Source organism: Chiroxiphia lanceolata, chromosome 4 (assembly GCF_009829145.1).
Source record: "Chiroxiphia lanceolata isolate bChiLan1 chromosome 4, bChiLan1.pri, whole genome shotgun sequence".
Classification (NCBI taxonomy): Eukaryota; Metazoa; Chordata; class Aves; order Passeriformes; family Pipridae; genus Chiroxiphia; species Chiroxiphia lanceolata.
The window spans coordinates 74,720,765-74,745,301 of record NC_045640.1 but is presented as its reverse complement, the minus strand read 5'-3'; the positions used below and the strand labels follow the sequence as shown (position 1 = coordinate 74,745,301).

General features: G+C 52.1%; 4 long non-coding RNA genes across 4 annotated transcripts; all 4 read left to right on the top strand.

Annotated features, from left to right (window-relative positions):
- Window positions 1-986: 986 nt before the first annotated feature.
- LOC116785707 lies at window positions 987-2,074 on the top strand. The gene is made up of 3 exons (XR_004356645.1): window positions 987-1,076; window positions 1,334-1,458; window positions 1,987-2,074. It is a non-coding gene; the product is annotated as an uncharacterized LOC116785707 (long non-coding RNA).
- Window positions 2,075-2,163: 89 nt separating this feature from the next.
- On the top strand, window positions 2,164-24,395 carry LOC116785730. The gene is made up of 3 exons (XR_004356678.1): window positions 2,164-2,291; window positions 11,588-11,593; window positions 24,384-24,395. It is a non-coding gene; the product is annotated as an uncharacterized LOC116785730 (long non-coding RNA).
- On the top strand, window positions 8,298-11,055 carry LOC116785704. The gene is made up of 3 exons (XR_004356640.1): window positions 8,298-8,428; window positions 9,407-9,536; window positions 11,020-11,055. It is a non-coding gene; the product is annotated as an uncharacterized LOC116785704 (long non-coding RNA).
- Window positions 19,300-23,116, top strand: LOC116785717. Its single transcript, XR_004356661.1, has 3 exons — window positions 19,300-19,514; window positions 22,735-22,802; window positions 22,935-23,116. It is a non-coding gene; the product is annotated as an uncharacterized LOC116785717 (long non-coding RNA).
- Window positions 24,396-24,537: the final 142 nt, after the last annotated feature.

Sequence of the window (24,537 nt, the reverse complement as noted above, 5' to 3'; positions counted from 1 at the left end):
ATCTGTGACAAGAAGTGGGAGGTGGAGTTGGTAACAGAGTCGCTGTCCCTTCACACACAGTTAGCCATTGGCCTGCAGAAAAGAAGGGGGTTCCTGCCTGCTGCTCTCCCCTGTCACTGCCCCGTTCCCTGGGAAAGTGCAGCTCTTGTCACTGCACTGTAAAGGCGGGGAAAAGGCAGCGAGAGAAAGGCAGCCCAGCTTGGGGGGTGACCCTCCCTTCCTTCAGCTGCTGGGAAACGTGGCCGGGGGTCCCTCAGAGGCTGAGGAGCTGCACCACTGAGGAGCTGCACCACTGAGGAGCTGCACCACTGCCAGAGGGACTCGGCAGTGACGGGGCGAGGGCAGCTCCTAAAATGCCCAGCTGGAGGAACGAGCTGCCCAGGCCTCCGCACCAAGCCCCGTGCAGGGCATTTGGGCTGCTGGGGAATGGCCCAGCAGGGAGGTTCTGCTCCTGCCAGCCCAGCTGTTGCTTCCAACCGCATAGGAGGGGGAGGTATTTTGTGAGGACAGTCGCTCATGGAACGGGTTGCCTGGGGAGGTTGTGGTATCCCCATCCGTGGGATGTTTCAAAATGTGACGCTATTGTTTCCTGGAAAACGCTAATGATCCCACAGTTTCGAAGAGAGATCCACTGGAATGACCAGGTTTGCTCTGACAGAGCTCGCGCCGGCCCCGCCCCCCGGCCCGCCCGGCCCGCCCCCAAGAACGCCGCTGTCCCCGCAGGCCCCGCTCCCGCCCGCTCCCCGCCTCGCTCCCCTTGTCCCGGGAGAGCTCCCACCCGGGCCGTGCCCGCGGAGCTCCCGCCCGCCCTTCCCCGGCCCCAGCAGCGCCCGCCGGCCCGAGGGAACGGGGGGCGGGGCCGCGCCGAGGGGCGGGGCCGGGCTGAGGGGCGGGGCGGGGCCGCAGGGCCAGGCGGGCTGCGATTGGGCGGAGGCGCTCGAGTGCTGATTGGGCAGCGCTGCCGGCCCGCGCTATAGAAGGGCCGGCGGGGCAGGTGCGGGCGGTTGTGTGTGAGGGCTGCGGGGGCGGCTCCGCTGCTGCCCGGGCTGCGGAGGGGAGAGCGCCTTGGCCGCTGGGTTTGTGGACTGGGGGAGCTGGGGGCGTTTAGGGGCGCGTTGTGCTGGGCAGCGGGGGCCGGGTAAGCCCGTTACCTGCCGGGTGCCCCCGGGGGGAGCCGTGGCAGGGCTGCGGGGCTGGTGCTCTCTGGGTGTCTCAGGGTTTGCTTCGGAATCCCAAAACCTTTCCCCGTGCAGGGTTACGAGGCAAAGACAGCTTTAACTTGGTTTTTTTGTGCTGCGTTAATGCTTTTTGCTCGTTCTGTGTAAATTTGTAGCCTGGCTCGTGGTTTCCCCTGGTGCTGGGGAGTGGAGGCGAGTTGTGCTTCCTGCTGGGAGAGAGAACGGCCTTGGGAAGCTGCTCCATGACCCACAGCTGTGCCGAGCCTGGGAGTCTGTCCAGGTAAGAGCAGGGTTTCTACTGCCAGTGAGGAGCTGGGTTTGCTGTTGGAAGATAGAATATGCCCGTGCCTTTAAATGTGAGGACAGGCAGAAGCTGGGAGGGACCCTGAGCAGGTTTTAAAAGACCTCCACTGTGGGAAAAGTGTCCAGGAGAAATGATTCCTTTTTTGCAGGGAGGCAGTTAGCGAGGACAGGGGGTTGCTGTGCTCTCTAGCAAAAATACTCCCCTTGGGATGTCCAGGCTGAGGAAATGTTGGCCACGTGTGGGCTGGAGCAAAGGTGTGTGGGTGCCTGTGTGTGACAGCCGTGGGTGTGCAGGAAGGGGGTTCTGGTGCCATTGGAGCTGCCAGGGAGCCAAAAAGGGCACAGTTGTCTGAAAAAGGTGAAAGCTCTGTCGGCCTCTCTTGACACCTGCACCAAAGGAGATGGAAATTTTCCCCCTCTTGGTTGCAGACTTCACAAAGCTCCCAGCAAAGGAAGTTTTAAGTTCCAACTCACCTTTATGCTAAAGGTTTCCTTGCTCTCTCAGCAGGATGTTGAGTGCCACCATGTCCCTGAGGTCACCCTTTCTGCTGTTGGGAGAGTACGAGGTGGATGGAGAGGATCCCCAGGCATCTGCAGGCACAAGGGACTCGTACAACTGCGATTTTCCTCCAGTTTTCATAAGGTGGATTTTGAGAGTACTGTGGGTAATGTGCCAGCTCTCCCGGTGGAGTTTTTGTTTTCTGCTATATTTGAACATAAAGAGTAAAACTAAAGTCAGGTCTGTTCTGGAGTATGTTACACTTGTGCAAAGCTCCTTCCCTCTGTTTATTTTCTGTTCTGCAAAGCACAGTCTGGGCTTCCTGGGCACTTCCTATTAAGTGATACCATGAAAATAACCTTGTACTAAAAGGGGAAAGGAGCTGTCCGTTTAAGGCCAGATGTCCCTGGTAAAAGCTTTATGTTTTTCACTGAGTAAGCTCTTACAGTATCTTACAGTGTGTAGGAATGCCTGGCTTCTAAAACTCACCAACTGAGTCTTAGAGGTTTCTTTGAAGAGCTGAGTTGAGGCAGCAGAATTGGCCCCCAGGAGGGACTCTGTGCCTGCTCTCCCGTGGCTCCAAGGGATCTCTGGGCCTTCACGCCGGCACCGAGATTTTCTCGGGAAGGGCCTCAGATCCCCGGACCAGTCTGGGACACAGGCAGGATCCCCCTGCCTTTAGAAATGAGGCCTTCTTGTGGCTTCCTGCCCATCCACGTTGGTGGGTTCCCAAGAAGGCCTCTTGAAATGCCTTTTGGGCTGTGCATTGAAGCCTTGGCAGCAAATTGAGCCCCCCTGTAGGGACAGTGCTGTTGGTGCCCCCCGGGCTGGGGCACCCCGAGGACTCCAGCGCGCACCGAAAGGATTATTCGGGGAGATCCTCGGGGTGCCCGGCCCTGGGGAGCTCAAAGCAAGGTCCCTGCAATGGATTCAGGCATTGCTGACAGTATCCCAGGGGTACCTGTCCCTGCTGGACATGGAGCTCTCTAATGAGCTGTAATTGGTTTCTAAAAGTGGTGCTCCAAGTGCCAAAGAAGGGTGGGATTGGGATTAAGAAATGAGCAGTGATGGTACAATTGGCTGTTTTCTCTTGAATGTAATGGTAGGAGCTGCAGGAGTGCAAGGTGTGTGTTCCAGTCCCCACCATTTGGTTTGCACATGTCCTGCTCAGACACAGGTCCAACTTCCTCAGTCTCTAACAAAAATAGAGGGAGAATGAGGGACTGGCAGTGTTAAGGTGATTGGTGTGACAGGGGTTAAACTGGGAAAATATTGGGGATTTCCTCAGTTGGTCTATTTGCTGAACTCAGCCAAACCTCTGCTAGGAAGAGATGGACTGGAAAAGTTGAGGCAGAAATGAAATGGAAAAATGGGGATATTGAAACTGTACTTGCTGAAACTAAATATGTCCAAGCAGCAGCTCTTGTTATGCAGGGAATAACTCCTGTCAGCAGCAAGGTCCCGACTGAAGTGGCAGCTGCAGTTGTTCCTGTGGTGTGGGCCAGTGGAATTGCAGGAGAGTGGAAGAGGGCAGAACCTGTAGGTATTACCCCTACTCTGGGATCTCTCCTGGTAAGACCAACCCAGTATCCTTTAAAATCAGAATGCCAGCTTGGATTGGTTGCAATAACAGCTAAATTTGCTCCTCCTGGTTTGCTTATAGAATGTGAATGCAAGAACCTGCCAAGGAAACCAATGGCCAAGGTGATTGATGAGTGCAGGACCTGAGAGAACCCCTGTAAGTGACAACCTCGAGCAGTTTCCAGTATTGGATTGAAAAGATGACCTTTGCTGCATCTCCTTGAGCAAGGAAAGCCAAGAAACCTTTGCTTTTGCAGGAGAAAATCTGGAAAGTGGGAAGGAAGAAAAGAAGCCCCCTGACTCCTCCCTGAGCCCCAGACAGCCCATGAACTGCCTTCTTGGGAATGGTGGGATGGGATGAACTCTGGATTGCTCCCTCTGGATGTGTGGTAAGACTGTTATGCCAGCTTTGTAAACAGCCTGTAAGAATTTGCTGCCTTGGCTGGATGGTGGAAGGGCAGCCTTTAGGCAGGAAAAGCATTCCCTGAGGAGAGCTCTGGGTCTGCCTGATGTCTCAGAACTGTTGGAAGCATCTTTGGTGGGGAGGGCAAACAAAGGACAAGGTGTACAGTGACCCCCCTGACAAGGGACTTTCAGTTAATGGCATCCCTGCAAGTGAACTTTGTGGGCTGTTCCCCCTGCAGGGCAGGTGATAGTCCCAGCTACAGTGATGGGAAGAATGGTTAAAAGAGAGCCCCAAAAGCTGGAAATCCTCCTGGAGGCTCTTGGCAAACAGAGTTTCCTGAGTTTCCTCTGCAAGAAGGATAGTGATAGCTTTTGAGTGCTAGTAGATGCTTTTAATAGGTAGCCTTGAGTGTGTCCTTGTTACACCAGTAGGCCTTGTCCAACTCCCCATATTCCAGGAGATATACCTATTAAGGTTTAAAATGCTCTTCCTAATCCTTTGTTGGCTTGAGGCTCTCCCCTGCAGGAACTCCAGGAACTCCTGGTACCACCTGGGCCGATGGATTGGACACCCCAGCCCCTCCGTTCCTGCCCAGCCACTGGGGCCGTGTCGAGTGGTGGCACTGCCAGCCCTGCAGGTGAAGGGGAAAGGGTCTTTGCAGGTCTTGTGGGTCACATTTATAGCAGCTGATATTGCAGAAAAAGGCCCTGGGGTCTTTTCTCCTTGAGTTGAGAAAGCTCCTTTTGATTGGTGAGCAGGACAAAGTGGATCCTTCAGAGTTCCCATCCATGTTTGTGTCTCAGCCTGTGTTATGATTCAGGGGTGTAGCTGTTGTTGTCACTGAGGAGTCAAACTGTGCTTTAAATAATGAGACACTGGCCTGATGGACAAGTGTCAGCAAAAAAGGGCGAATGATATCTGAGTGTTGAGATTGAACAAGAGCTGATCGTCTTTGCAGTGGGCTGTAGCCTGGAAAGTGCACAGAGCTGAGCCAAGGGATTTAAAGGGACCAGCCAAGGGAGGTGAAGAAAGAAGGAAACTGAGGCAACAGCCAAGCAGCACCAAGTTGCTGTGTCAGCAGGTGAGTTGTGTTGAGGTTCCTCAGGCAGCCACTGAGGACTGTGAGGGCTCCAGACAGAGCAGACCTGGGAAGGCCCTCGGTGAAGCCCCTTGGAAACCTTCTAAGGGTAGGTGTGTATGGTGATAAGGGTTGGAGAATGTCCTGACTGTGAAACAGGAATGCAGGGTAGGGAATAAAAATGAATGATTCAAGAGCATAGTAATAAGAGATTGCCTGGCTTTTAAAACTCACCAGTTGAGTCTCAGAGGTTCTTATAAGAAATTTTAGGGAACACATGAACTTTTAGTGTGTACTTCTGAGTCCAGTTGGAAAGAGATTGTCCAGGAAACAGGAATCTTTCTCATTCTAGGAAGTTGCACTTGATGAACTTCCCATGTGAGCTGATGCCCTTGGCAGGAGAAGTGCTCAGCAAGGAGGCTCTTTGCTCCTAGGCAGGAAGAAAGGCCAGTGCCCTTCCTCCCCAAGGCCCAGCCCAGCAGGGCTGGCAGGAGCTGCTGGTGTGGCTGCTCTTTGGGTTCTCAGCTGTGCCCGTGGGGTGGTGACATCGTGTTCCTCCCTGTGCTCCAGGGCAGCCAAAAGCCCCAGCACAGCCCCTGGGCCTTTTTGGGAGCCTGAGCTATTGCAGCACTGGGGATGGGGGTTTGGGTTTTCTTTCCCTAAAAGTAGAACCATGGGGGGATCTCTTATCTCACAGTTGTTGTTTTTTTGGTATCTTAATTAATTACAACTTTAGAAGAAAACATTGTGTAACTTAGCAACTGACTTGCACTGGTTACACTGAAAGTGCCAAGGAGTTGTAGTGTCCACTGGATTGTTTGTATTGAAGCAGTTTGATGTTTACAGAGGGATAATAACTCCTGTCAGCAGCAAGGTCCCGACTGAAGTGGCAGCTGCAGTTGTTCCTGTGGTGTGGGCCAGTGGAATTCCAAGGAAATGGACAAGGACAGAACCTGTAAGAATTACCCCTAAGCCAGAGGCTCTCCTGGTAAGGCAAACCTAGTATCCTTTAAAATTAGGAAGCCAAGCTGGATTGGTTTTCTAGTAACAGCTAAATTTGCTAATCATGGTTTGATAGTAGAATGTGGATACAAGGACCTGTAAAGAAAGGAAATGGGAAAGCTGATTGATTGCTGGGAGCAGGGGCTGGCAGACAGTGGCACTGGATGTTTGGTTGTGGTTGGGAATGAGCAGCTTGACCTCCCCAGGGTTGTCTGTGCTGGGGGTGGGTTTGGGTCCTGTGTGGCCACAGGTCTGTGCAGCAGCTGGAGCCTGGTCAGGTTTGGGGGCTGTGGTGTGCCAGGCTCCTGAGTTTGTTGTTTCCTTCCAGTGTCCCAGTGTCCCTGCTTGGCTGTTGGTTGCCCTGCAGGCAGAAGAGCCCAGGCCTGAGCTGGCTGAGTGTTGGTGTGACCCACAGTGGGTGTCCCCTGCCCTCGGGACAGTCCCCAGAGCTCCCTTTGGCATCCCCTGGTGAAGGGTGGGAGCTGCCCAGAGCCAGCAGCATCCAGCTGGAGGATCCCGGAGGATGCAGCTCTGCTTTGCTGGGAGGTAAGAGGTGGGGGTGTAGGAGCTGGCAGGGGTGTTTGCAGGCAGAGGGAGGGCAGGAGCAGGAGAATTGCAGCTGCCAGCAGCTGGGTCAGTGCTGGGTGGAGTCGGGGCTGGGAAAGGGCCCTGAGTGTCAGGGCAGGGGAGAGCCCAGGGTGGCCCTGGGAGCCCTGGGGCTGTGAACAAGTGCAGTGGGCAAAGGAATGGGCACTGGAGAGCTGGGCAAACAGCTGGAGGAGTTGCAAGGAGAACCAGGAGACTGGAATCCAGGAGCAGCAGCTCCTTGTGTGTGTGTGTAGAACCAGGTGTACTGCAACCCCAAATGAGGTGGGAAATGAACCTCAGGAGGCTGGGAATGAGTCCCCCAAACTGGTTAAAGTGGGATGGTCTCTTCCCATGTGTCTGAAAAGCTTTTCTTTAGTGTTGCTTTATCAGTTGAAAACTGGAGTGATTGTCAAGGTGTTGGCATTTGTTTTCCTGTGTCTTGGGTGAGGTGTTGACTCAGTACCTTTCTGGAGCTGCTGTTGGATGAAGAGGTGCCCCCAGTTGACCTGTAAGGTCCTGGTTTTCTTCCCTGCTTCTGCCAGCTTGTGCAGGAGATGGAATTCCAGTGCTACAGTGTAGATGGGTCGTGGTGCTCCCAAAAGGAGCCTTTGTGCCTTCAGGGCAAATTCTGGTGCCCCTGGAACTGTTGGGAGAAGCGGAGGGTTGGCAGTGAGAGACTTGAAATGATGTTGGTGAGGCACAGAAGAAATGAGCAGTGATGGTACAATTGGCTGTTTTCTCTTGAATGTAATGGTAAGAGCTGCAGGAGTACAAGGTGTGTGTTCCAGTCCCCACCATTTGGTTTGCACATATCCTGGTCAGACACAGGTCCAATTTGCTCAGTCCTTAACCCAAGAGAGGAAGAATTAAGGACTGGCAATGTTAAGGTGATTGGTGTGACAGGGGTTAAACTGGGAAAACATTGGGTAGTTCCTCATTTGGTCTGTTTCCAAACTCACCCAAACCTCTGCTGCGAAGAGATTGAGTGGAAAAGTTGAGACAGAAATAAAATGGAAAACTGTTGATATTGAAACTGTAATTGCTGAAACTAAATGTTAAGGTGATTGGTGTGACAGGGGTTAAACTGGGAAAATATTGGGGATTTCCTCAGTTGGTCTATTTGCTGAACTCAGCCAAACCTCTGCTAGGAAGAGATGGACTGGAAAAGTTGAGGCAGAAATGAAATGGAAAAATGGGGATATTGAAACTGTAATTGCTGAAACTAAATATGTCCAAGCAGCAGCTCTTGTTATGCAGGGAATAACTCCTGTCAGCAGCAAGGTCCCGACTGAAGTGGCAGCTGCAGTTGTTCCTGTGATGTGGGCCAGTGGAATTGCAGGAGAGTGGAAGAGGGCAGAACCTGTAGGTATTACCCATAGAGATCCCACATTAGGAGTAAGGCCAACCCAGTATCCTTTAAAATCAGAATGCCAACTTGCATTGGTTGCAGTAACAGCTAAATTTGCTCATCCTGGTTTGCTTGTAGGACGTGAATGCAAGAACCTGCCAAGAAAACCAATGACCAAGATGATTGATGAGTGCAGGACCTGAGAGAACCCCTGTAAGTGACAACCTCGAGCAGTTTCCAGTATTGGATTGAAAAGATGGCCTTTGCTGCATCTCCTGGAGCAAGGAAAGCCAAGAAACCTTTGCTTCTGCAGGAGAAAATCTGGAAAGTGGGAAGGAAGAAAAGAAGCCCCCTGACTCCTCCCTGAGCCCCAGACAGCCCATGAACTGCCTCCCTGGGAATGGTAGGACAGGGTGGACTCTGGATTGCTCCCTCTGGATGTGTGGTAAGACTGTTATGCCAACTTGGCAAACAGCCTGTAAGAATTTGCTGCCTTGGCTGGATGGTGGAAGGGCAGCCTTTAAGCAGCTGCAGCATTCCCTGAGGAGAGCTCTGGGTCTGCCAGATGTCTCAGAACTGTTGGAAGCATCTTTGGTGGGGAGGGCAAACAAAGGACAAGGTGTGCAGTGACCCCCCTGACAAGGGACTTTGAGTTAATGGCTTCCCTGCAAGTGAACTTTGTGGGCTGTTCCCCCTGCAGGGCAGGTGATAGTCCCAGCTACAGTGATGGGAAAAATGGTTAAAAGAGAGCCCCAAAAGCTGGAAATCCTCCTGGAGGCTCTTGGCAAACAGAGTTGGCTGAGTTCCCTGTGAAAGAAGGACAGTGATAGCTTTTGAGTGCTGGTAGATCCTTTTAATAGATAGCCTTGAGTGTGTCCTTGTTGCACCAGTAGGCTTTGTCCAACTCCCCATACTCCAGGAGATATACACGTTGAAGGAAAAACTGATCCTTTTCATACTCCTTTGTTGGCTTGAGGCTCTCCCCTGCAGGAACTCCAGGAACTCCTGGTGCCGCCTGGGCCGATGGATTGGATGCCCCAGCCCCTCCGTTCCTGCCCAGCCACTGGGGCCGTGTCGAGTGGTGGCACTGCCAACCCTGCAGGTGAAGGGGAAAGGGCCTTTCCAGGTCTTGTGGGTCACATTTCTAGCAGATAAAGTTGCAGAAAAAGGACCTGGGGTCTCTTCTTCTTGAGTTCAGAAAGCTCCTTTTGGTTGGTGAGCCGAACAAAGTGGATCCTTCAGAGTTCCCATCTGTGTTTGTGTCTCAGGCTGTGTTATGATTCAGGGCTGTAGCTGTTGTTGTCACTGAGGAGTCAAACTGTGCTTTAAATAACGAGACACTGGCCTGATGGCTGAGTGTCAGGAAAAGAAGGGGAGTGATATCTGAGTGTTGAGATGTAACAAGGGCTGATCCTTTGTGCAGGGGGATGTAGCCTGGAAAGTGCACAGAGCTGAGGCAAGGGATTTAAAGGGACCAACCAAGGGAGGTGAAGAAAGAAGGAAGAAGGGAACTGAGGCAGCAGCCAAGCAGTATCAAGTTCCTGTGTAAGCAGGTGAGTTGTGTTGAGGTTCTTAAGGCAGGCACTGAGGACTGTGAGGGCTCCTGACAGAGCAGACCTGGGAAGACCCTTGGTGAAATCTTCTAAGGATAGGTGTGTATGGTAATAAGTATTGGAAAATGTCCTGAGTATGGAATAGGACTGCATGGAAGGAAAACGAACTCTCCTGTAATGCTGACCCCTCCCATCAGCTGCTGTAGAGATACCTGTGTGTGCCCTTTGTAGCTGATTGCCAGGACACCCGGCGGGCTGGGATCATGGCAGGGTGTTGTGAGCAAGGAATGCCTGACTCCTGAAACTCACCAACTGAGTCTTAGAGGCTTCTTTGAAGAGCTGAGTTGAGGCAGCAGAACTGGCCCCCAGGAGGGACTCTGTGCCTGCTCTCCCGTGGCTCCAAGGGATCTCTGGGCCTTCACGCCGGCACCGAGATTTTCTCGGGAAGGGCCTCAGATCCCCGGACCAGTCTGGGACACAGGCAAGATCCCCCTGCCTTTAGAAATGAGGCCTTCTTGTGGCTTCCTCCCCGTCCACGTTGGTGGGTTCCCAAGAAGGCCTCTTGAAATGCCTTTTGGGCTGTGCATTGAAGCCTTGGCAGCAAATTGGGCCCCCCTGGAGGGACAGTGCTGTTGGTGCCCCCCGGGCTGGGGCACCCCGAGGACTCCAGCGCGCACCGAAAGGATTATTCGGGGAGATCCTCGGGGTGCCCGGCCCTGGGGAGCTCAAAGCAAGGTCCCTGCAATGGATTCAGGCATTGCTGACAGTATCCCAGGGGTACCTGTCCCTGCTGGACAGGGAGCTCTCTAATGGGCTCTAAGTGGGTTCTAAAAGTGGTGCTCCAAGTGCCAAAGGAGTGTGGGATTGGGATTAAGAAATGAGCAGTGATGGTACAATTGGCTGTTTTCTCTTGAATGTAATGGTAGGAGCTCCAGGAGTGCAAGGTGTGTGTTCCAGTCCCCACCATTTGGTTTGCACATGTCCTGCTCAGACACAGGTCCAACTTCCTCAGTCTCTAACAAAAATAGAGGGAGAATGAAGGACTGGCAGTGTTAAGGTGATTGGTGTGACAGGGGTTAAACTGGGAAAATATTGGCGAATTCCTCAGTTGGTCTATTTGTCAAACTCACCCAAATCTGTGCTAGGAAGAGATGGACTGGAAAAGTTGAGGCAGAAATGAAATGGAAAACTGTTGATATTGAAACTGTAATTGCTGAAACTAAATGTGTCCAAGCAGCAGCTCTTGTTGTGCAGGGAACAACTCCTGTCAGCAGCAAGGTCCCGACTGAAGTGGCAGCTGCAGTTGTTCCTGTGGTGTGGGCCAGTGGAATTGCAGGAGAGTGGAAGAGGGCAGAACCTGTAGGTATTACCCCTACTCTGGGATCTCTCCTGGTAAGGCAAACGCAGTATCCTTTAAAATCAGAATGCCAGCTTGCATTGGTTGCAGTAACAGCTAAATTTGCTCATCCTGGTTTGCTTGTAGGACGTGAATGCAAGAACCTGCCAAGAAAACCAATGGCCAAGATGATTCATGAGTGCAGGACCTGAGAGAACCCCTGTAAGTGACAACCTCGAGCAGTTTCCAGTATTGGATTTAAAAGATGACCTTTGCTGCATCTCCTTGAGCAAGGAAAGCCAAGAAACCTTTGCTTTTGCAGGAGAAAATCTGGAAAGTGGGAAGGAAGAAAAGAAGCCCCCTGACTCCTCCCTGAGCCCCAGACAGCCCATGAACTGCCTCCCTGGGAATGGTAGGACAGGGTGGACTGTGGATTGCTCCCTCTGGATGTGTGATAAGACTGTTATGCTGACTTTTAAGAGCAGCCTGTAAGCATTTGCTGCCTTGGCTGGGTGGTGCAAGGGCAGCCTTTAAGCAGCTGCAGCATTCCCTGAGGAGAGCTCTGGGTCTGCCAGATGTCTCAGAACTGTTGGAAGCATCTTTGGTGGGGAGGGCAAAGAAAGGGCAAGGTGTGCAGTGACCCTCCTGACAAGGGAGTTGCAGTTGATGGCATCCCTGCAAGTGAACTTTGTGGGCTGTTCCCCCTGTGGGACAGGTGTTAGTCCCAGCTACAGTGATGGGAAAAATGGTTAAAAGAGAGCCCCAAGAGCTGGAAATCCTCCTGGAGGCTCTTGGCAAACAGAGTTTCCTGAGTTCCCTGTGAAAGAAGGATAGTGATAGCTTTTGAGTGCTGGTAGATCCTTTTAATAGATAGCGTTGAGTGTGTCCTTGTTACACCAGTAGGCCTTGTCCAACTCCCCATATTCCAGGAGATCTACATATTAAAGTTTAAAATGCTCTTCCTAATCCTTTGTTGGCTTGAGGCTCTCCCCTGCAGGAACTCCAGGAACTCCTGGTGCCACCTGGGCCGATGGATTGGACGCCCCAGCCCCTCCGTTCCTGCCCAGCCACTGGGGCCGTGTCGAGTGGTGGCACTGCCAGCCCTGCAGGTGAAGGGGAAAGGGCCTTTGCAGGTCTTGGGGATCACATTTCTAGCAGATAAAGTTGCAGAAAAAAGATGTTGAGTCTCTTCTTGAGTTCAAAAAACTCCTTTTGCTTGGTGAGCAGGACAAAGTGGATCCTTCAGAGTTCCCATCCATGTTTGTGTCTCAGCCTGTGTTATGATTCAGGGGTGTAGTTGTTGTTGTCACTGAGGAGTCAAACTGTGCTTTAAATAATGAGACACTGGCCTGATGGCCAAGTGTCAAGTATGAAGGGTGAATGATATCTGCATGTTGAGATGTAACAAGGGCTGATCCTTTTTGCAGGGGGCTGTAGCCTGGAAAGTGCACAGAGCTGAGGCAAGGGATTTAAAGGGACCAAGCAAGGGAGGTGAAGAAAGAAGAAAGAAGGGAACTGAGGCAGCAGCCAAGCAGTATCAAGTTGCTGTGTCAGCAGGTGAGTTGTGTTGAGGTTCCTCAGGCAGGCATTGAGGACTGTGAGGGCTCCAGACAGAGCAGACCTGGGAAGACCCTCGGTGAAGCCCCTTGGAAACCTTCTAAGGGTAGGTGTGTATGGTGAGAAGTGTTGGAAAATGTCCTGAATGTGTAACAGGAATGCAGGGAAGGAAAATGACCCCTCCTGTAATGCTGACCCTTCGCATCAGCTGCAGTGGAGATACCTGTGTGCCCTTTGTAGCTGATTGCCAGGACACCTAGTGGGTTGGGATCATGGCAGGGTGTTGTAAGCAAGGAATTCCTGGCTTCTAAAATTCACCATCTGAGTCTTAGAGGTTTCTTTGAAGAGCTGATTTCAGGCAGCAGAATTGGCCCCCAGGAGGAACTCTGTGCCTGCTCTCCCGTGGCTCCAAGGGATCTCTGGGCCTTCACGCCGGCACTGAGATTTTCTCGGGAAGGGCCTCAGATCCCCGGACCAGTCTGGGACACAGGCAAGATCCCCCTGCCTTTAGAAATGAGGCCTTCTTGTGGCTTCCTCCCCGTCCACGTTGGTGGGTTCCCAAGAAGGCCTCTTGAAATGCCTTTTGGGCTGTGCATTGAAGCCTTGGCAGCAAATTGGGCCCCCCTGGAGGGACAGTGCTGTTGGTGCCCCCCGGGCTGGGGCACCCCGAGGACTCCAGCGCGCACCGAAAGGATTATTCGGGGAGATCCTCGGGGTGCCCGGCCCTGGGGAGCTCAAAGCAAGGTCCTTGCAATGGATTCAGACATTTCTGAGAGTAGACTGGACTGTGCAGACAGGGAGCAGTTTGTCCTGTGGAGTTGGGTTGGGTTTGTTCAGGATGCCTTGGGAGGCAGGGCTGGAGAGGCTCCTCTGTTGGCTGTAGTGGTGGAAGGCTGTAGCAGGAGAGCTGGAGCCTTCGACCTCCTGCTCCCCCTGTGAGCCCCGACGGGACCGTGCCCTTGGCAATGGAGGGCCCCCCATTGCTGAGTCAGCGGTTCCGGGGGCCAGGAGGGATGGGATCAGGATGCCGAGCTCCGCCCAGGGCCAGGGCTGCAGATGTGCAACCAGGGAAAGAACTGAAAGCAGAGGGAGATGGAGGCCAAGCTCCAGCACGGGGATGGGGGAGAAAAGACCCTGGTCCTCAGGTGGAGCTTTGAATTCCCTGGAAAAATGGATCCTGTCAGACGGTTCAGGCCCTTGTGGGTGCTGGAGCGGAGGCCTCTGTAATTTGTGGTCACCCTAAAAAGTTGCGAGGACAGCAAGTTTTGACTGCAGGATGAGGTGGGAAAGGAAGTGAAGTGGTCCAGAGAAAAGCTGAGCTTAAAATTGGTCCTGTGTCAGAGCAGCCTCGTGCAGTGCTTGTTGCTGTCCCTGAGTGTCCCATTGCAGTGGATGTTTCCAAGGGTGCCTTGTGCTGGGAACACTGGGGGCAGTTCCCTTTCCCTGGGCAGGGCAGGCAGGGCACGTTTCCCCCCCTCGAGGGTGGCTCCACAGTCCCACCCTCTGCCCTGGGAGCCTGGCAGAACACCTGGACCCACTGTCCTTGCCAGAGAGGGACAAGGGATGGTTGGATGGGTGAGGGAATGGGTCAGGGAGTACAAGCACCATTAGAATGAGTAGTGCAGCACATGGAAAGGAAGGGGGGAGTTAATCCGCACAAAATTCAAGCACCTGCCCAACCTGTGATATTTTTAGGAACTCAGAGGCGTTGTGGTCCCCAGGAAGTGTTGCCCAGGACTAGGCAGGAGACTTCAGGCTTTGTCACCCCCAGAGCAAGGTGGAAGGCCAGCAGTTGATTGGTTTGTTTGGCTTTTGGTGACAACAAGGTCCTCCTTTGAGACCAATCCTTGGCCTAGGCCATAAAGTCCCAGGACAGAAGTGTGAGTTTGAGTGGGAAATGAGCAGCAGGGAGGGTTGAAAACAGCTCAGGGAGCAATTCAACAGGCTCTGGACCTGTGGTCACTACAAGCTGGAGAGGGGGAACTGAAGGTTCGTGCCAGTGATAATGATGCCAGTTGGAGCTTCTGGCAGAAGTATGGTAGTGTAAGGGGGGTACTTTTGAATTAGATGATCAATGGAGCATAGAGGCACGAGAAAGGAATCATATTAGGATGTGAAATGGGCTAGAGTAGGGTACAGTGTAACTTCATGGCACAAACTAATTGTAAGGTCCATTGTGCTTTTCAGCAAGTCAGCCTGATATCCCCTGTTATCAGAGCCGAGTTCTTCCTTGGTTTTGCTCCATATTGCAAGATAGAAACATCTACCCTTGAACCACAATGGTAGAGGTCATACATAGGGGTGAGAGGAAGATGATGTGGGCAGGGGTCGCTGGCCCCTTGCCCCACAAGCAGGGCAGGCACAGACAGTTGCCATCAGGCAATGAGCAGGCGGTGTTTGGCTGCCATTCAGGCCTCCCCTTACACTGCGTCCTGGCCCTACGTGGTGTAATGTGGAGCTGATCCAATGGGCTGTCAGGAGTGCTGAGCTGAGCGATCCTCATCCTGCCCCCCAGCCTGTGTTGCTCCGCGGGGACGCCCGCTAAGGGATGGGCACCGCCCAGCTGCTGCAATCCTGACAGCCCTGGCCTGTCTGTGTGGGTAGGCACAGCTCAGTGATGGGAAGCAACCGAGAAAGAAGACTTTAAATATCCTTTAGTGTCCCTTTAATACCCTTTATTTAGTGTTCATAATATTTTCCCTTTAATTTCCCCTTTTACTAACCAAATGTCATGTTAATAGTTATCCATAATATTGTGTTAAGATCCTTTTTGGTATCCCTTTAACTCCCTTTTTACTAGTTAATATTATACTGTAATGAATGCTATTCTTAGTATTTGTTTCAATGCCACACGATAAGGCAGTTCATTTGTATCCTTTTTTAACTTTTGGTTCTCTTTGCTAAGTTTATTATTATTATTCTCACTGTAATAAAGATATTTTGCGTGTTTGAATGTTTGTGGCACTTGTCTTTATTCTGGGCATGTATCCTAATGAACTGTTACAGGTAGGAAGGAAGTGCCCTTAGGATTTGGGAATAGGAAGTTACTGGAAGCCAGCCCAAGATAGACCCTGTTGGAGAAGCAGCTCTGAGTATGTTACTGGGCTTTAGTGGAAACTTAACAAATGATCAAATGGGCCTGAAGTCCCTATAAGGCCGTGGGTAAAAAGCTCCTCCAGGATGCCCAGGCCAGGCCATGCTCAGGAAGGCAGCATCATGACATGGAAAGGGTGTATCCAAGCCAGAGCCAGAGCAGGGGTCGGGGCAGGAGCGAGGCCTCGGGAGGGAGTTGCCAACGGCCCTGTGGTTGAAGCAACAAGTGTAGATCCCTGGACAGTGAGCACAAATCACTGGGGAAATGGGGAAAAGCCCCAGAACAAGTACTGGGAGAAGAGAGGGAGCATGCATGGCTCACTGCTGGGTCAGCCAAATCTATCAGTGGGAAGCACTTCTGGAAAGCAGGAGCCTGTAACCCGTGCCACAGTGAGTTGGAAGTCACAATGGGGGAAGGCAAAAGTAGTGCATGTGCTGAGTGAGACACTGTACCTGTGGGAATTAAACAGGAAGAACTAGGGCAGTGTCAGGTTTGTAGGGATTTGGGGTCAGTTGGCAGTGGTTTGGCTACTTGGCTCCCAACTGACACCATCACAGAATTAGTGATTAAATGCAGACAAGGAAAATGGGAACATGTTCCTGTGAATAAATGTTAGTGGAGGGAATGATATTGCCATGTTTTAGCTTGATGTCTTACAGACCCTGTGGATCCTGGCTGTCCTCACACCCCTCGTGGTCCCTCTGGGCGATGCTGTTGGCCCGGGCAGTTCCCTGGAAAAGGTGCCTGGGTCGGGTGACTTGGTTGGATTTGGATGGAGATGGAAAAGCAGCTCGAAAACAGGACCCCAGGACAAGGTGACCTGGGAAGCAAATGGCCCTTGCCCAGGGGTCAGTCTCCCTTTGTGCCCGGGGGGACTCTATGGCAGGGCCGGGGTGTGTCGGGCTCATTGTGCGGGCGGCTGGTGGTGCCCTCAGTGGGATTGGATGGATGTGATTCCATGGGCTGGGGGCACTGTTGCCAGGCAATGCTGTAGTTTCCCTTATGGTGCCGGGGTCCAGGGGGTCTCCCTGGCATCGTTGTCCCCCTTGTGTGAGCAGTGCCAGTCACAGCCACAGTGTCACAGCAGCAGTGCCCTCCCCTGGGCTCTGCCTGCTGGGCTGTTCTGGGGAAGTGCTGCCAAAAGAGCAAAGGGATCAGCTTGGGCAGGGGATGGGACAGTTGGGCATCATCCTGCTGAGGCCAATATTGGTCCAGCTGTTGGGTACCTGCTGCCTGTGTCCTGCAGCCCCATCTATCAGGATCATAGAATTAATTTGCCCAGTCTTCTTCCAGTGCTCCCATCTTGCTCCAGGCAGTGAGGCTGGGGGGACAAGGGACTGGGAGGAACGGGAGCTGGTATTGGATTTGTAGACAGTGGAGACATGGAATTGCTTGGTAACCAATGGCAAAGAGCTGGGCCAGGTGTATCCTGAGTGCTGAATTTAGGGGCACAAGGGATGTCCGCTGTATTTACCCCCCCCTTCACTCCAGAATGGGATGGGGAGTTTGGGCAGCTCTCTAGTGGTTCCCCAAGATGTAATTGTTGTGCACAGGGGAACACCAGTAACTTATGAACTGGGCTGAGTGCACATGCCATAGTGTGTATATTGTAATACAAAGGAATGAGGCACAGAATGACTTAATGAGAACCAATGAACTGACATGGAGGGGCTGTGTTCACATCCTGGATTGCAAAAATTAATTGGATTTTGTCTCCTTAATTACTGCAGTGCACCAACTGATATCATACTGGAAAAGTAACACACTTCAATGTAAGTAAACCAGGGATTTTTGTATGTAAATACAAACTATTGCCCTGCAAATTTGAAATAAGACTTGACTTGGTCACCAAGTGCAAACAGTAATTACAGGGGTCAATTAATGACCTTTGGGCACTAGAACATGTCCCTGCTCACCACTGATAGGACATATTTACAGGATTCTCACCACCTGCTACAAAGTTTTTGAACACTTTAATCCATCCACTAATCACAGTAATGATACTGATTTTATGAACAATATGGACTTTTTGTCTCTGGGATCAACTGCACGAAGTTGTTTAAAGGCTGCAGGTGCTGTGAGTGTGTGCTGGGCAGAGGCAGCCAAGGTGTGTGCGGCTGTTCCGTGCCCTCCACCCTCGGCCCCGCCGGGCGCCTGCCCAGCGCTCCAGGGGTGGCCACCGGGGAGCTCACGGAACCTGCCCCTGCCCACGGCCCCACAGTGCCAGGCCTGGCCTAAAGCCGGCTTTGTTGGGCAGAGCCTGGCCAGCGGGACCCCCTTGGAGCCGCCCCGCAGCCTCCCCTGGGCTGGAGGCACCCGCAGGAATTGTCCCAGGGCCGGAGCTGCGGGCTCGGCTGCCCCGGGGCTGCCGTGTGGGCTGGGGGGGAGCGGGAGGGGCCGTGGGGAGGGATTGTGCTGAGCCACAGCTCTGGCTCTGGGGCACTCAGGAGGTGAGGCCTTGCTCATTTCCTCTTGTATCCCCTAAATCTGTATCCCATGTGTTGGATTGGGTTTGTTTAAGCTGTTCCTATTATTCCCTGACTGGTGAGGAGTTGTTTCCTGGAGTGCCCTGTCAGGAATACTAAAAAATGCACCAGTTCTCAGGAAGCTCAACTTTGTAAAACATTTATGGAGCTAAAATTCCACAGCACTGAGCTGTTGGGTCCCAAATAATATTGGAGGGAGAGGCAGAAACTGCCACTGCTGCTGGGGCTGAACTGTCTGCAGTGAGTGGGCAGGACTTGCCCCTGATGCCTGAGTGCATCTTTAGGATAGATCCAACTGTGAGGCCGTGGCTCCATCCCTTGAGAAGATGGTGTTCCTGCAAGCCCAGCTGCTGTGTTGGTGGTCCTGGGGGCACCCCTTGCCCCGGCCTGCTGTGACTGTGTTTGTGGTGCAGCTCAATAAAGTCCCTTTCAGAGGTGACTGTGTGATTTTTGTGTCAGTTTCTCTCTTCCCCTGCCCCAGTGGCTGCATCACTGGCTTGTGCCTAAATGAACTCTTCCCCTGCAGCAGTTCCCTGCTGCTCTCAGAGAGGGTGGAGCTCAGGTCCCTCAGCAAAGGGAAAAAGGATCCATCCAAGGCAGGCCCGTGCTCACCCCCTGCCTTCCTCCAGCCTCCTGTGTTTACAGTTCCCATCCCTACTGGACACACAGCCTGTTCCCAAACAACCCCTCTTTCTGTTCTTTCCATGTCTCCCCTCACAACTCCCCTCCTCTAATCTCCAGCTGCCCAGGCCCCTGTTTTTGAGGGGCATTCCTGGGCTGCTGCCCCCCCCCCCATTCTGTATAAATGAGGTGCCAAGAGCCCCAAGTGCAGAGAGGTCTGCAGGGAATCAGTGCCAAGAGCTGCCTGTGCCTGCCTGTGTTCCTGCAGTTCTCCTTCCTGTTCTCCCTGGGCTGGAAAGACCTGCCTGCCCTGGGTTTATTGGAGCAGAGGGATGTGATTACATTTGTCCAGAAGGGATGTTCACAGACACTCGTTTTCTGACAGGCAGTGCCATTTTCCTTTTGCCTTTCCCAAGTTTTCCCAAGTGCTGGAGTGCCATGAGACCTTTTCCTATCAGGTTTCTTTCCCTGATTTCCTGCAGTCCATCATCCCAGGTGTCTCTTCCTTTGCCCAAAGTCCAATGGCAGAGTATTGACTAACTCCCAAGGGAGGTTTGGAATGTAGTAACAAAGATGAGCTTCCTTTTAGTGCCTGAAGTAGAGAGGAATAAAAATGCTGGAAAAGGTCCCATTTTATTTGGTGTCCCTTCTGGATTTTTCACGGCTAAAACTGTCTAGTGAGCAATTGAACAGAAGGGTGAAGGGCAGGAGCCTTTGACTTGCCCAGTGCACTTAATTGCCTTGTTCTCCTCTCTTCCAGGCCAGGACCAAGCCCTGATCCAGCCCAGCTCTGCCAAGTGCCCTGGGCTGTGAGCAGCCCAAGGCAAGAGGCTGCAGCCCCGCCGGCCGGCGCTGGGGGCTCCTGGTGCTGCCCGTGGGCTGGGGTAAGTCACAGGGACACGTTTCTCTCCTCCTGGGGTTGGCATTTGCTCCCTGGGCACTGGAGGTGTAAGGAAGGACGGAGTAGCAGGGAAGGGGAGTGTTTCCAAACTGTGTGAATGTTGCCCCCAGGTTTGGGATGGAGCAGCAATGGGAGTGGTTGGGTTTGGCCTGGGCCAGTCAGGATCAGCCATAAAGGACCCACCAGACCCTGAACCCTCACTGGACATGTCCAACCCTTTAAGTCATTAATTTTCAACAGGGGAGAAATGATCGGTACTTGCTTCTGATCTGTGGAGGATTTCCTTTGGAATGATCAATGCAAAGAATTTTTTGAGTCTTTTGTTTGCTTGTTTGTTTGTTTGCAGTTTTCTCTCTAGTTTAAATGAGTTTGGTGTGCTCCTGTTAAGGAAGCAGCCTGTTTTTATCTTGAAATTTGGGGTGGTTTGGTTTGTTTAGGGTTTTTTCCCCCCCACTGACTCGGGCCTTCTGTGCATAGTCCGTGTTGTCCCACAGGACTGCTTTGGTTCTGGGTCAGACAGAGAGAAGGGAAGTGGCTTTTCCTCATCTGGAATGTTTCCAAGCAGAAGTGGGGCATCGTCCTGCCCCTCCCCAAAGCATTGCAGGCACCTGGGAGTAGCTGAGGGCTGGCCCAGTTCTCTGAGACAGAACCATGGGGGAGAGGTTTAAGTATTAATCACATCTCTGGTGTCCCTTGGTTGCAAAGATTGGGTCCTACAGTCCCAGAGTGTTAAGGAAAACAAGGAACTTCTGTTCTTCCTGACAAACCTTCTGCTATTGCTTGTGCAGTCTGTTGTCTGAGTTCCTGTCCAGGATCTTTCGAAGAGAACCTGTTAGAAATGTAGAGGTAGGATTAGAATTTGGGTCTGTTGCCTACCAAACTGCCTCCAAGTCCTGATGGACTGGAGTGATGAGTGCTCTCAGCCCAGGTTATTTCTTAACATTGTGTGGCTTTCCCTCAGCTGTGGGTGAGGAATTGTGCAAGCAAGGCCTGTGTGCCCGTGGGTGTCTCCCGGGTGTGTCCGTGTGGCAGGGCTGGGACAAGGACTCGTGCAGGGACCCAGCTGGCACTGGAGCTGCTGCCATTCTGAGCCACTGCCAAGGGGTGGGTAGAGACCATCTGGGAGGCTGTTGCCAGCATTCCATTGGGAGCTGGATCTCCCTCCGGCTGCAGCAGCCAGGGGAGGGTTCTTCCTTGTGCAGCCCAGCGGCTTCTGCTCAGCCTGGCCCAGAGTGGGGCTGGGGCAGGTTCTCCAGGGAACTGGAGCCAGCCCTGAATGGGGCTCTGGAGAGCAGGGAGCTGCAGGGACTGAGGTTTGCAAAGCTGGGCTGAAGTTTGTCAAAGCAGCAGAACATTCTCATTCTCGTGGGTTTGTGGAGTCCGTGTTGGTGCCCAGGAGAAACTGGGTGTTGCGGTCCGAGAGCTGCCCCCCTAAATTTGGCAGGCTGTGTGTGCTGGCAATGAAGTGCTATCCCCAGAGGCTGATGGTTTCTGTCTCCAGGGATGCCCAGGACGCTGCTAATGCCCAGGGATCTGCTCTGGGTCCAGGCTGTCTGTGCTGGAGGGCCCTGGTGGCTGCAGTCCCTGAGCCCGCAGAGACACAGAGAGCCCCGGCCCGAGTGGCCTTTGGCCCCTTGTCCTGAATTTGGGGTGAGCCTGGGAGCGTGTGGAGCGTGAGAATGAGGGCTGTGCTTCCAGTGCATCATCCCTGGGAAGATCCTGTTGTTCCAGAGCACTAGGGACAGTTTGGGCTTGGTGAATCCGAAAAATCGGCCCGAAAAACTGCTCAGAGACTTTTTTATCTTTAAGCAGCCAGGTATTTGTTTATTCAATGCTGGGAGCAAGCCAGCTCGCGCTGGACAAACTTGCTTGAATTGCAAGTGCAAAACTAAGCCATTTAATACACTTTAGACACAGGGATACATCATTTATTATACATATTAATAAGTAGGTTAGTCTCTGGGCGGAGTCTTTCCAGGCATGCGCAGTCTTCTAATTTGGGGGTCTTCTGCTCAAGCCTTCATCCCTCTGGTGGTCGCCATGGACGTCTTCCTCAATTTGACCTCTTCAATTAGGTGACCTGAATTCTTCAAGCTTGCAAACTCCTGACTCTGGGCCTACCAGATCTTATTCAAACGTCTAGTTTACCTAATTTATTACTGTGTGTGTACTACTCCTATTCTTTCTATAATAAGGCCTTTGGTCCAGGGAGCAGAACAGAACATGATATTAACCAATGCTCCTAAAATGTTCTTCTAGCAAAACAGGTATTGAGGTTTCTTAGCAGGCCAGGATATCTCAAGTGACTCTTTTAGGCCTGGCGCCTGTTTCGGTCCCCCCTTTTACTTATAACTTACGAATTCTTTCATCAGTTTTAATGAGTTTTGATAGGTATGCATCACTGCCCACATTATCAGCATCCTTTTGACCATGGTACTCAATTTGCACCATAGCCAGCGCGAGCTGGCTTGCTCCAAATGTTGAATAAACAAATACCTTGTTGCTTAAAGATAAAAAAGTCTCTGAGCAGTTTCTCGGACCAATTTTTTGGATTCATCGGCAGCTTCAGAGCTGGATTGGAGCAGTCCCTGAAAAGAATCAGGAGAGTGGAGGTTTGTCCCAGTGGTGCTTTCACACCTCACTGGACAGTCTGGGCTTTGTGGCTGAGGTTGTCCTGTATTTGCTCTGCAGATAATGGGCCCTTCCCAATTCAGCCCAGTAGATCCCAAGGGCTCTGACAGGAATATTTGTTCTTTCCTTCCCTTTGGGATAACTTCATCTCCAAACTGCCATGAGCAATTCCTTAATTTCTGCTGGAGAAAACCAAGTGTCAGAGGCAGTTTCCAAGGAGCCCAGAAGTGTCTTTGGAGCAGAGAGAGCTGCCAGCTGTGTGTGCCTGTCCCCAGCCTGGCACTGCCCACAGGGACACACTGGGCACAGACCATGAGAGGGAACAAAACCACTGCCTGCCACAGGGTTTGTCCTGGGCCAGTCAGGCCTTGGGCAGGAATTGGACTGGGCAACTCCATCAGCTGCTCTTCCTTCCCCCACAAAGCACCATCCCCTGGGCATTAATGACGTGCCCTGTGCCCACCCCTCACTGTTCACCCAACTGAAACCAAAGCAAGGCTTGCTTGGCTTTCAACAACATAAAATAACTTGGAAACAAAATAAATCACTTTTTTCTTCTTTTTTTCTTTCAGATGCTGGAATTGCCTCTCTGGGTGTGTGCTGAGCTCTGGCTGCAGGGGACTGTCAGGCCTTGGTGGCTGTGAGTTCCTGTTCTTCTCCCTGGGAAACTGGAAAGAGTTATTCCTTGGATTGCAGAAATGTTTTCTGAAACCTGTCCCCTTCTTTGTGCCTTTTGCTGACACATCTTCTCTTTCTGCCTTTGCATGTACAGCTGTTCCCTGATGTCCATTCCCTGGCCTGAATTCCTTGCAGCTCCCAGCTGGGGTAACCTGGGAGAACATGGCAGGGACAGAGGTGACATTTGTAGCTGCCAACTTGGGGTAATTTCGAGGGGACACAGCAACTGTTTGTGTAGGAAAAGGGGAGGTGCTGCAGAGGGGAGGGAGGTGCATTTTGGAGGGGTCCCAGTGAGGGGGGAGTGGAGAGCCTGGGGCTGGAGTGTGAGTTATTAAACAGGGAACAAGAGAAGGATGCTTTGGAGGGAAACACTCAGGGAATGTGTAGGGATGGAATGGAAATTTGGGGTGTCAGGAAGAGAAAATGGGTGATGTAGAGGAAGGGAAATGTTGGGGGTAAGACTTGATCTCATCTGTAGAGAACAGAATGACCATTTAGAGGTCAAGTGAGGCAGTCAGTGGTGGGCAGGTAGAGAAAATTTGTGTTTGTAAAATTTCAGGTCACCTGTAGCAGAGAGGATGTACCTCCTGATGGACACTGAGGCAGTCAGCAGTGGGCAGGAGGGGAAACCTTTGGGGATAAAACTTGAGGGAACGTCCAGGGCAGAGACTGAATATTTTGAAGGATAAATGAGGTACTCAGTAGTGGACAGTTGGGGAGTGTTTTAGGGTAAACTTGGGTTAGCCCACAGGGTAGAGAATGAACATGTATTTGTACAGAGGAGCTGATTACGTGTGGGTAGGTAAGGAGAATTTTGGGAGTAAAATCTGCGCAATCTGTAGCAGAGAGAATGAATACCTTGGGGTAAAGTGAGGCAGTCAGTGTTGGGCAGGTAGGGGAAATTTGTGTCTGTAAAATTTAGGTCACGTGGAGCAGAGAATGTACATCCTGAGGAAAACTGGAGTAATCAGTTGTGGACTCGTAGGGAAAATTTGGGGGGGGAAATATCTGAGGTAATCTGCATGGTAGGGAATGAATATTGAGAGATGAACATGAGGTGATCAGCTGTGGAGAGGTAGGAAGAATTGTGGGGGTCGAATCTGTGGCAATGTGCAGCAGAGGGAAGGAACATTTTGGAATAAAGTGAGGCAGTCAGTAGGGGAGAGGCAGAGAAATTTCTGAGGGTCAAACCTGAGCAAATCTGCAGGGCAGAGAATGAATAGTTGGAGGTCCAAAAGAGGTAATCAGGAGTGTGCAGGTAGGGAACACTCTGGGGGTTAAAAAGAAGATAATCTCTAGGGATAGAATGACTCTTTTGTGTTCAAGAAGAGGTAATCAAGAGTGGGCTGGAAGGGGAAACTTTGGGGGTTAAAAAGGAGGTTCATTCTCTCCAGGGCAGGGAATGACCACATTGAGGTAACCTGAGGTAATGAGTGGTGACAGACCCAGACAATTGTGGGTGTTAAAGTTCAGGTGATCTGCTGGGAAGAGAAGGAATGTGTTGAGGTAAAGATGAGGCACTCGGTGGCAGACAGGTGGGGAGAGGTTTGAGATAAGCTTGAGGTGTCTGGGGGGTGCAGAATGACCCTCTGTAGGTACAAAGGAGCTGGTCTGACGTGGACAGGTAAGGCAGATGTTGGGAGTAAAATGTGGGGCAATCTGTCCCAGAGAGAATGAATATTTTGGGGTAAGGTGAG